Genomic DNA, 11,911 nt, shown 5'->3' with positions numbered 1-11,911 from the left:
TCAACGGTTTTCCTGACATCAGAAAACTAAACTCAGGAAGTGAATTTCCAACCTTTTTACCTGCAAAACCAGCTAAAGTCATTAACCCTTCTCCCTTTTTGTACAGTTACTGCGGACGCTGTGTTAAACGCTTTTTCCCCCCAGAATAATACGACTTTGACCAAACATCTGCACTCTTTTTCTCCCCTTTTTGTCTTTATTCACTCATCCTCTAAAGTTGGAGACCCTGTTAAATTTTGCTTGGGTTTATTCCACTCCTTCACACAGAAAAACAAACACAATCTGTTTTAGACCAGCGACCTGACAAAAGCAACGCCTACAGAGGAGTTAATCCCAAGCAAGCTGCCATCCCACCAGCAGAGCCCCACTGGAGGGAAAAACTCCATGTTTCAGGGGAAAGCAGGCATTTATTTGATCATTTTTGTGTGTATTTTTTATGTTTATCTCTAAGGAGCAGCTGACTCCTATGGAATGTTGCGCTCTGTGATAGGTTTGATAAGTTCCTGCGCTTTTTTAAAAACTCTTCACAGTTTCAAAAGGAGCAGAATAAGAACAAAGCGGTGGATGTGCAGAGAAGGTGTGTTCCTGCTCCTTAATAAGTTAGCCGTTCTAGATTCCTGAAGCTATCAGTCACATACTGATGATAAAGCTGTGCAAGAACCAGCTTTTTCAACAACAGTGCGTGTGGTTAGACCTGATGTCTATTCTGAGGAAGCAGTGAAGGAATTTCAAATATTATTGATTTTACTCTAGGTGTGCAGGTGACCTTGGTCAACATTAGATAAGGTGGTTTTCCCTTTATGACAAAAAAAAGATTTGTGACGCTTCAGAGACACCTGAGCTTTCTTTTTCTTATTTTCTTTTAAATATCAAACAGTGATAAAAATAAAACAGCAATTCATTTCCTGGGGAATTGAGCTGCTGCACATCCAAAGACGGTTAATGCTGCTTTGTTCTAACAGTTATTTACAACTTTGACCGGCTCGCAGGGTATCATTTTAGCGCCATGGCTGCTATTTTTAAAGCTATCATTATTTAAATGAAACTTTTACAAAGTAAACCACTCTGTGTGGAGCTGCTTCATGTCCACATGACTGTGTGTAATTTTAGGCTTGAGTAATTCCCTCCTTCTTCCTTCTTGTCACTCAGACGTCATCTGCCTCTGTCCTGGGAAGCCTTTTTACATGGGATATGTTTTTATGAGACATTTTTCTGTGATCATATTTAATCAGTTAAGTAAAAAAACTACCAAGTGACAAATGTCACTTGTAAAAGGTAGAAATGATGGGATTTAATGTTTATAAAAAACAAACAGATTTTGAGCCAGACCTGCTGTACCTAAAAACATTTTTGAATCGATCCTTCTGATCTTTGAACTTTAAATATGATAAATCAAACATTTAAACATTGAGACGTTAGTGCATAAAAATATTTTTTTCTAAATCCCGATTTCAAGACTTTACGTCTAAATTTCAACAGTTCTGTAGAGAAAAGGAGCACACATTTTTTTCTGCAGAAAAATGAGAGAATAATTTATGAAAATGAAAATAGCTGCATAGAAGCAATTTATTTGAAAAGATTGTTAAAATGGTGGAAATCAACAGCACACCCACATCATTCAATATGAATAATATGGTTTGAGCTACAGGTAATCCCCAAATTCCTTTGTTTGCAGACGATGTAATAATTTTATACATCGCCACTTTCAACTTTCGAAATGTCCGTTTCACTTACTTTAGACCGCGCTGACGTAACACGTCTCTATAGACTGACACCATGTATCCATGCTGAAATCTGATTGGTTCCTGGAGCAATCATTTCAATCTGTTCTAACTGGTTAACTGAACCTCTGTCAGTTCCATCGATAAAACATGATTTAGTTTATGCTTATTTGCAAAACCATATTAAAATAATCTGCCTGTTGAAAATACTTAATACCAGTAGCAGGACTCACACTTTCTAGTTTTCAATGATCTGCTCATCTCTAAAGTCTGCACAATCTCTAAACAAACACCCTTCCAGTTTTCTGCTGCAACAAGTGAGGCAACTCTTAGACAAAAGTCCCTCAATTTAAGGCAAATTTACACAAAGAAGGCTCTAAATTCCTCTGTCTCTGATTATTGCCCCCTGTTTTCAAACATCTGTAGTTATCAACATTTTATTGAGCTTATTAAATAGTTTAATGTCAACGTCTCTTTGTTTTTGGGATGACTTTGGCCCAGGTAATCATTGAAAATGGAAACGGGTTCTCAATCAACTTTCATTGTCAAAAAAGGTTTAAAAAAATAGGGGAAATTTAGAAATGATTGGGCTATAAAAGTGTTTCCTCAACAACAACTGTGTGTTTTTTGTGAGACATGAAGGAGAGTTTCTGAATGGTATTGTTATAAAAGGGTAAGAATGTCGTTTATTGGCCACCTTGTATATTTATGTTATGTTTTTTTTAAATTCTTGAATGATCATCAGACTAGCAATGAATGCTAAAGTGTTATATGCTTGTGTGCGTAGAAATGTTTTCAACATTAAACCAAAACAGATTTTTTTTCTACTCAAACCAGTGTCTTTGCTGTTCAGTAAAAGCATTTCTGCCAGAAGTGGATTATATGAATGGATTTATAACAAATTTTCCCTCATAAACAAAAATTCTATTTGTTTTTTAATTTAAAACTACAACATTGACATTTTACAATGTAAACTGACTTTTCAAGATAGCACTGTGTAGTTATCTAAATAAAAACTTATAAAATAAAGTACATCTCTAAATCTTACAGTTCATTTTCTGCCAATATGTGGGGTTGAAAAAAAGCCTGAACAATAACTTTTATTTAACCTAACAGTTAACTACAAAAGCAATGCACTTTTATTGCTCTTTAAAAGAAAGCTGAAAAGCTGTATTTCATTTTTTAAACTCATAATGTTAATCCTATTCATATTTTATTTGTTTACATTTAAGCTACATTTTTGTTTTTCTATTATTGTTTTTCTATTATTGATTTTCTATTATTCTATTTTCTCTTATATTTACTTGCCATGGTAACGCACACATTTCCCACCTGTGGGATCAATAAAGTACTTCTGATTCTGATTCTATTCCATTCTAACTTGGCAAATTCTAATCTCACTGTTCATACTTTAAAAGATAATCTTGCCATTTGTTTTGCAAAGCATTGCTGCAAAACAACCACCAGGTGAAGCACCACCCATCAAACCTTTAAAGCAAAGAACAAACAGTTCAAATGTTATAATTCAGTTTAGCCTGTCTGACTCCAGTGGGGCCACAGTTTCATATTTTCAATCCAAACATGAAGGATTTTCGTGTAATGTTGTTTCTTGATTGCACATGTTAGTCTCTATCAGGAGGAATGTTGCAGCACTGGATGTGCAGCTGCAGGAACCATATCTTGTCTTTGCTTTGGAGGACTTTCTATTCACTTTCTAGAAAGTTGTTTTAGTTCCTTGAAGTTCGTAAGCATTCCCTTTATAATTCCCCCCTCAGTGGCTTTGCAGTCTGATCACGTCACGTCTTTTTATTTGCGGCTGTTACCTTTTGCTGCTGTATGACCCACTTTGAGCTGAGCTTTGGCCTTCAGAAGCACTGCTCTGCCTCACAAAAGCACACAAGTTGGATACAAGTGTTTTTGCAGCATCTTTGAGAATGTTAGTCACTGAGACTCTTGGGATGATCGGCAGCTGGCTTTTGTCAAAATCATCTGACTGCAGCCCAAAAGGCTTTAAGTGGTTAGAAAATTGTTTTTTAATGTTTCCCAGTCGAAATGCTTTTCTGTGGTTTTTCCCCAATGGAGTTGTTTTGACATTGAAACTGAGCTGTAGTCATTATCTGCACTGCAGTCTTGCAGCACCTGCAGCTACACGGGATGCAGACTCATCCCCGGGTTTGAGATTACTGCCTCTCTGTGTGTCTAAAGAGAGCAGCCACTCACTCAGATGGATCTGGTGAGACGTTTATCATATATCAGAACAGATCAGGCAGATTTTTGGAATTACTGTGATATCGCACTTTCCCGTAATTATTCCACGGCAGGCCTCACTTGATGCTTAAGTTTTCCAAAGAGTACTAGCTTTGGTGAGGTGAAAATGTGTGAGGTTTAACCAATCGGCCTGCATTCTTTGAACAAGTATAATAACATTAAATGCATTGGAATTATTTGAATTCCTGCTCCGATCATCTTTTGATCCATTGTAAAAATATTCCCATTGATCTTTTAATGACAATTATGCTAAATTTCAGCCAAAATCAAAAATTACATATTTTAGAACACCGTTTCTGCAGAGTGGCAGTGGTTCATCAGAAAGCCCCCTTCAACCCCGCCCTTTTCCCCTCCCCCTTTGCTGAGAGCTCCCTGTTTACAAGCTCTCCTGCTAGCTTACAGCGCCCCACACCACCAACCTAACAATACCAGCGAAACAGAAATGGCAAGAAAAATTGGAGCTTTTCAGGTCAGACGGGTTCATGGATCTATTTGTCTGCAAGCAGATGCGTCAGAACGGAGCGGAGAAGGGGGCCTGTGGCCTGGCGTTGTACGTTTTACATCCCCACTACAAACTTTTACAAGCTTTTCTACAGGCATTTTTTTCGTCTGCCCTGATTTATAAAGATTCAAATAAAGAAATGCTCAGACATGTGAACAGAAAGATGGTCATCTTAGTCAGAAGTACAAACCACAGTGGTTTTAATCAGAGAAATGAATAAGCCTGGTCCTCCCGTTTGGTCTTCGATCACGTTCATGTCATTGTCTACTCCTCTTAAGTAGGAGTTAAAGGGTGTATCCAGACCGGAAAAGTTTGTCGGTTGTTCCGCTCCGAGGATGGACTGTATTAAACTGAGGAACCTCAGAGCGAACCGAACTGAAGATTTGTTCCAAGTTGCAGAGGAAAACAAACTCTGGTTCACTTTAAGTGATCCAAATGTGTCTGAAGAGTTAAATCAAGGTACGATCCACAAAAGATCATTGATCCCGTGAAACAATGTCCTATTTTAGGTTAAAGGAAATTTTGCTATTTTCCACCTGTAGTCCAAAGTAAGAACAAGTAAGAGCAGAACAAATAAAATTGTTGAACTTCTACAGTGGGATGATGTGATGAACACTGTTTAAAAATAACACAGAGAGGAGAGCACCAGATCAAGAAAATATTGTGCACAACGGCATGATTTCTCTCATTTTCATCCAGCTCTCCATCACAGCCATTCAAACATAGAAACAGCGCCACCACACTTGTCACTAACCACGTACATACAGACAGTCTCTGAATTTAGTAATGTGTGCCAGCCTGATCACATTTTGACAAGCATGAGAATGCGTGGGAGTTTGCACACAAGATCACGCCCTTTCCACAGAACTGATCTTGTGTACAAATTCTCATACATTCTCATGCTTATCAAAGCGTGATGCATGGGAATTTGTACACAAGATCAGCTCATTGGGAAGGGCATTCACTGACTCATGGCCACACATGCGAAGAAAGAACTACTAAACAGAGTTTTATGTCTCACCTCTGGTGACACATTGGGTTATAGTGGTACAGTCTAACATGGGGGAGCAGAAGCACTATAAATAATTTTGTGAAGTAAACACACATTTCATCAAGTTTTACGGCTACTTTTTAAAAAAATGATTCCAATGGTTTTGTAACTGCTTAAGACCAGGATGTGATACGGATTAAAAAATGGGGAATGATGAATAAATTAGTAACAAAGCGGTTAGAGTCTGAGCTATTGTCACAAGCTAATAAGAAAAAAAAAACATATTTTGCCCCTCCGTCTCTCAATTATAAATGAAATATCCCCAGTTCTCCAGACCACAGTGATCCAAGCGACAGGTCTCTATGTCAACTTTCCCGTTTTATTCTATTATTACATTTTTGAAATGGGCTGGAAAGGGTCACAGAATTTTGCTGCGTTTACAATTAATTACACTTATGATTAATTAATGTAGCCAATCACAATCAAAAAATTGTACACACAGTTTTTAGAAAGTGACTGCATTTTATTAATTTTATGACAGGAGCCTGCGGACCGGTGGAAATTTGAATGAGGGCCGTATTTGGCCCACAGACCACACTTTGGTCATGCCTGCTTTACATCAAACTAATTTACTTTCTGACTCACAGTGGGGTTGATGTAGGAGCCCTACTGAGTAATGTGTCCTGTGGGTGTTGCCGTTGTCATTTTTTGCTGTCTATTATATATTGAGATTGATAAGCTGACCTCAGACAGGTGTGCGTCAGCCAGAAGGAGAAAACGTTTTTGACCGCTGGTGCGAGGAATGAAGCATGTAGAAGTCAAATCCGCTTTCAATACAGTAAATAATAAAGGAACAAATTAATTGCAAAGTTGATCATCTCAGTAGCTCAAAGTGCTAGAATTTGCCAGCAAATTTTTAGCTCCTACAGTTGATTTTATTGATTTTTTCAAGATTGGTAAACATTAACTTGTTCATTTGTTCACATTTTGGCTTATCCTGCCAGGAATAATCAGCTTTCACTGATTCACATAGGTGGCTTTGGCGGAGAGTTTTTATGCCAGACGCCGGACACGATCATGTATTTTCAAGGCACGGGGAGACCCAGACGAGCAGAAGCGTGAGTGGGCTGGATTTATTAGCTCACTGCAAGCTCCAGGATTTGATTTTCTGGTGAAGTTCATTTCAAAACATACCTCGCTTTGACCCTCTTACCACTGCAGGAGGCGCAGGAGTTCAGGTGAATCTGAATGCTGGGACTCCTGGATGGAAAAGTGAAACAGAGCAGGAACGTTTTCACAATTTCTGCTGCCCAGTAAAGCATGACATTCTTTTCTGGCACAGAATCTGCAGCTGAAGGTGATGCAACTCCAACCTCCTCTCTGAAAATAAGGCCAGAGCAGCACCAAAACGGTGAACTGGATGTTTGGTACTGATGTTCTGGGAGCGCTGAAACTGTTCAGCAGATTAACATTTAAGGGCTTTCAGAGCTCATTAGCTCATAAATCAGTACTAATGTCTCAATGCAAGTGGATGATTTATTCAATCATGTGGAGAAAAAAGTACCTTAGAGGTTTGAAGTGTGCAGCGCGTGATGATTCTCACACAACTGCAGTGAAAAAGCTTCATCCATGAAGGTTGAAAAGTATGAATAAAGCTACAAAAATATTTCCATTCAAACTATTTTTGGTGTATTCTGAGTACGATAGCAAGAACTAAAACCCATTTACGTTATGGGGGAATTTAGAGAGAAGTTCATGGAATTTACATGTGAAGATGGTGGAGAAAATATCATCTTCTGTCTGATCAAAAAGGGTAAAAAGATCCGAAAAAACAGGGAATTTTTGGGAACGGCTTGTTTTTTTTAAGGTGAAGAACTTGGATGCTCTGTAAAAAAATTGTTTTGCAGAATATAAACTTTTTTTTCTAAGAGTTTAGTTTATTTTTCTGCATGAAAATGTATTTTTTGGGTGTGTTTTTTCCACAGGTGTCAGACAGAGCTGTCAGGACAGGAAAATATTGAAAACCCTTTCAGTTCTTACAGAAATCTTTTGCAGAATGCATGCTGATGCTTCAGCGGACAGCAGTGGCCCATCACACAATTCTTTTGAACATTTCCCACCTGAAAGCTGCAGCCTCATGTGGATGACGACGTGTCTTCTAGTTTGTTCAAAGACGTCACAATCAGGCAGAAAATCTTTGACTGGTTGCCTGTTTTCCAGGTTGCTGTGGACCTTCACCTGTCAGCTGCAGCTAATTTCTCCCCAGCCTGCCTACTATAGTAAAACCACAGAAACTGCCGCCAATAACCAGCCTTCAGTCAAGCTGGAAGTTATCTGACTGTGGGTGGAGGCGTACAAATAATATTCTAACATCTTGGGGTACATTTTCTGTGTTGAAGGGGATGACACCCAAAGATTTTACCGGATCTCGGTTTATGAAAAGCAATTTGAAACTAGAAGGAGCTGCATTAAAAGAATAAAAGAAATGATCAAAGTTGACCATAGCTTAAGTGAAAATAAACCACAAAAAAAGATTTGTTTATGAAAAATGCACGCACCACATTTCAAACCAGCAATGATGTGCAGCACAGCTCACATAAAGTACCATTACGCCAAAAACCAGGTACAGTGTACTCGGCATATAATCGCTACAATCCTGTAATGTCTTGAAAAGTTCAAGGATTTGAAGGGCCAAAAGTCACAGCTGGAAAAAGCTGAAAGAGCTGAACATTTGAATAGTTGAATGATTAAAGAAGATGAAAAATTGTAGGAGTTGAGCAGCAAAAAATGGCAGAAGATGCTATAATAAAGAAATAAAGAGAAACAGGAAACCAATGGGTTGAAAGCTTTATAGCATTCAACCAAATAATCATCTAGTAACAGCGACACAAGCAGAACAGGAGCAGAGACTTTCTAAAGAACATTGAGAAGACTTTACCACAGGTCTTTCAGCTCCTTTAAAGCTGATTAAGTTTAACCATTTCTTTTAGTTTGTTGAAACTGGGTAAATTCCATGTGTTTTTTCCAATGCCCTTCATGCAGTTGTTAGTTTGAGGTCACATTTGGTTTATTATGCATATGAATTCTGGGTAACGGTAAATAATTAGCAGAGTTCATCTCCAGCGTAGAACCGAATAGCAGTTAGATGATCGAGACACAAAAACAGAACTGAAATCTATCCAAAATGTAAAAAATAATAAATATATGTTAGTTTTATTTCAAGATATAAAGCTAAATGATTAATGTTTGTTTATTCCCATGCATTATGTAGAGTCAACAAAAAATAATACAATTTAAATCTGTCTTTCTTTTAATTAAGTGCTACCCATATTGGCTTTAAAACAAACTTTACAGTCAGATCAAATCTTTTATCGCTTCATAAATCTTTAACGTCTCTTTTATTGTTTATTGATGCCTTCAGGAGCTGATCCTCCCTCTACATCTAATGTTTTATCCCTGTTTTTCTGCTGCACAGAAAAAAACAATCCATATTTGTGAAACTTTAAAGTAGAATTTGACTGTTTTTTTAAACATTGTTCTTTTGCATTAAATGTTGCAATTATTTTCTTTTAAACATACTTTAGTTTTATACGTCTTTCAACCTGAAAATTGATTAACCGTTTTTATTTTAGTTCTGTTCTTCTTGGTAGGATATGAAGTTGTTTTTTCATTCGGTCATTTAGTTAGTTGTACGAATTTGTCTTTATTGATTAATTCCATTTATTTTTGAATGCATTTATTTAAGATAAGAAGTTAAGATAAAAAAAAAAAAAAACAGTTTTTAAATCAAATGCTTTTTGGTGGTTGTTGGTAAAAAAAAGTGATTTAAAGTAATAAAAAAACGGTTCTATTATTTTAACCTGCATGGATACTTATTGCTTAAAATTCATTTAGAAAATTAAAAACACAGATATTAGTGTAGCAAACAAGTTGTATTTGATGTTTCAAAATAGTTATTTTAATTCAAACAGAAGCTGGACATAAATGATGGTTTTAAAACAGGACAGGTTTTAACTTCAAGCACCAAAGAAAAAAGCTGGTTGCCGGTTTAAGGTTTGATGATTATAGATACTATAAAATAAATTTGACCTGAAATAGTTCCAATGATAAAAAAGGTTTTATTGACTAGAGTTGATATTCAGTGATCTAAATGAGCTGATAGCACAGAAGTTGACCTTCAGTGAAGGCAATTTCGATTATCATACGGCGGCTCCATGCCAAGAAACGAGTCTTACATTGGTGTTTTTATGGATGGACATCTAATTTAATATTTCAGACCCTGAAGCTTTTGTAACATCAAAATTTTAAATATCATTTAATTGGATGATTCAGATAAAAAATACTTGTAATGGTTTTCTGTTTTTTTGTTGTTCTTTGAGCTATGATAGGTACTCAATCAATCTGAAATGTGAAACCCCAGCGTGTCCCTTCCAGTGAAGTCAGCACTAAAGGTCACTAAATATTGTAAATGTGCTAAACAGGACGAATGCTTTTGAAACCTGATAATAAATAACTGAAATACGACTCTCCCCTAAATTATCAGCTGTGGCCTCAAGGTGCTATCTGCAACCAAAACCTCATTTAATATTTGCACCTTCTGCTGTATGCTGAGGTGAATTTTATCCGCTTTTGAAATGTTGTTTTTGTCATTGTGGAACTTCCTTGTTCGTGTTCTGTGGTCGAGCGAGAAATGCTGTTAAAATTTCGCAGAAAGCGAGTTATAAATGCGTGACACTCTCCCTGAACTCAGAAGTTTACCGCTGATAACAGGCAGGACCAGAGGAGAGCCTCCACTTGAAGGCTTCATCTGTCTGTTCTCAACTGCACACAACGTGGAAAAACAATGACTGTTAGCAGGCAGCGGGAAGAATTTGGCTGTGACAAGTTCAAAAATTCACAATAACGAGATATTTCAGTTAGGAGGTGGTTGAGGATCATCTACCTTGTAGAAAACCTTGAAAAAGAAATCTCAAAGTTGGCTAATATCGTCAGACAAAATCTGTGCCACTATTTTCCACTACATCAGTAATAGGTAATTATTGTTATGAGTAATTGTTATAGGTGATAAACACAAACATAAAAGCTCAGTTCTCGTGTGTTTCTGTGCTCTGAAGCCAACTCTGCTCCTTGACCCCATAAGACAGCTCTTGGAGGTGTGGCAGCTGAGTAAAGACGAAAGACTTTGCCTCCAGCAGAAACTCCCCCAAAATCTCACAAGTTCAATGGATGCAAGAATTGTGAAGCTGCTACGAAATAAGGGGTCCTGTGTTCAAATGGAAGTTGACCTATAAAGACATTTTTGACTGGAATAGCTTTTGATTTCAGTAAATATGACCTCCTAATTCAGCAAATTGAACAAATGACCATTTCAGTTCTTTAGAATCTATCAAATGTTGTGGAACTCTGTTGTGTGTAATAATGTGGAACAGTGACTTTGAAGGATTTTTTTTTATGAAAAAAATACTGTTATGTTTTGGAGGTTTGTTCAATGTTCATTGAATATACCTGTTCTTTTTTCTGATTGGCTGTGGACCTTGTCAATGAATCTCCTCCGTGCCGCGTCTCCTGTTCAGATGCATGCAGATCTCATCGCCATCAGACCTTTGTTTTCATGCTAAGATCCTGGACCATTTCTTTCTATGAAGGTTTGAACTTTTAAACAAGAGAGAAAAATGCTTAAACGTTCATGTCTGTCTGAGAGGAAAGTGTGTAGTGAGGAGTTATTTTTAGAACGTCACTGCCGCGATAAACGAGGGAACTCTGTATTGGTGGAGAGGTAAAGGAGATTTATGTCCAGCCCTAGCAGAAGACACAGAAATTTGACTTTTCATCATCACTGACTTTGAAACACTCGAGCAGGACACAACACAGCTGATCGGATTAATTTGTGGAGTTTAGCACAAACTGTGAGATGTGTGTGGTGCAGAGGAATTGGTTATGCTTTTCAAATATATTAGTGCTCATTTTTCCTCACTTTTTTCTTTAAGAGATTTTTTGTAATTTCATAAATAGTGTTGTTTATTTTAATAAAAGGACAATGAATGAATGAATGAATGAATGAATAAATGGAATTTTATTGGTATTGTCATGGTGCCTCTGTCAGCTCTCCTTCCCCTACCCTCTATGCTTGGTTCCTGATTCGACTCAGCTGTGACCATTCACCTCATCACCTGCCAGCCTTCAAAAGGAGATCCAGTTCCAGTATTCACCGGCATTTCGTTGCCCCTGATGGTGCATGGTTGCTAAGTTTACTTAGTTCACGTATCCTTTCTCTTGTCCTTATCTCGTTCTATGCCTCGTTCTCAGGACATCATTACCACGAGTGGTCACCTGAGCCTTCAGCCCTCCTGAATTCAAGCCTCTGCTGAACCTCCAGTCACGCCACGAGCCACGGTTGAACCTCCAGTCACGCCACGAGCCACGGTTGAA

The sequence above is a fragment of the Oryzias latipes genome, chromosome 4 (genome assembly GCF_053564925.1).
Source record: "Oryzias latipes strain Hd-rR chromosome 4, Olatipes_Hd-rR_3.1".
NCBI classification, from domain to species: Eukaryota; Metazoa; Chordata; class Actinopteri; order Beloniformes; family Adrianichthyidae; genus Oryzias; species Oryzias latipes.
This window is presented reverse-complemented; position numbering follows the sequence as displayed.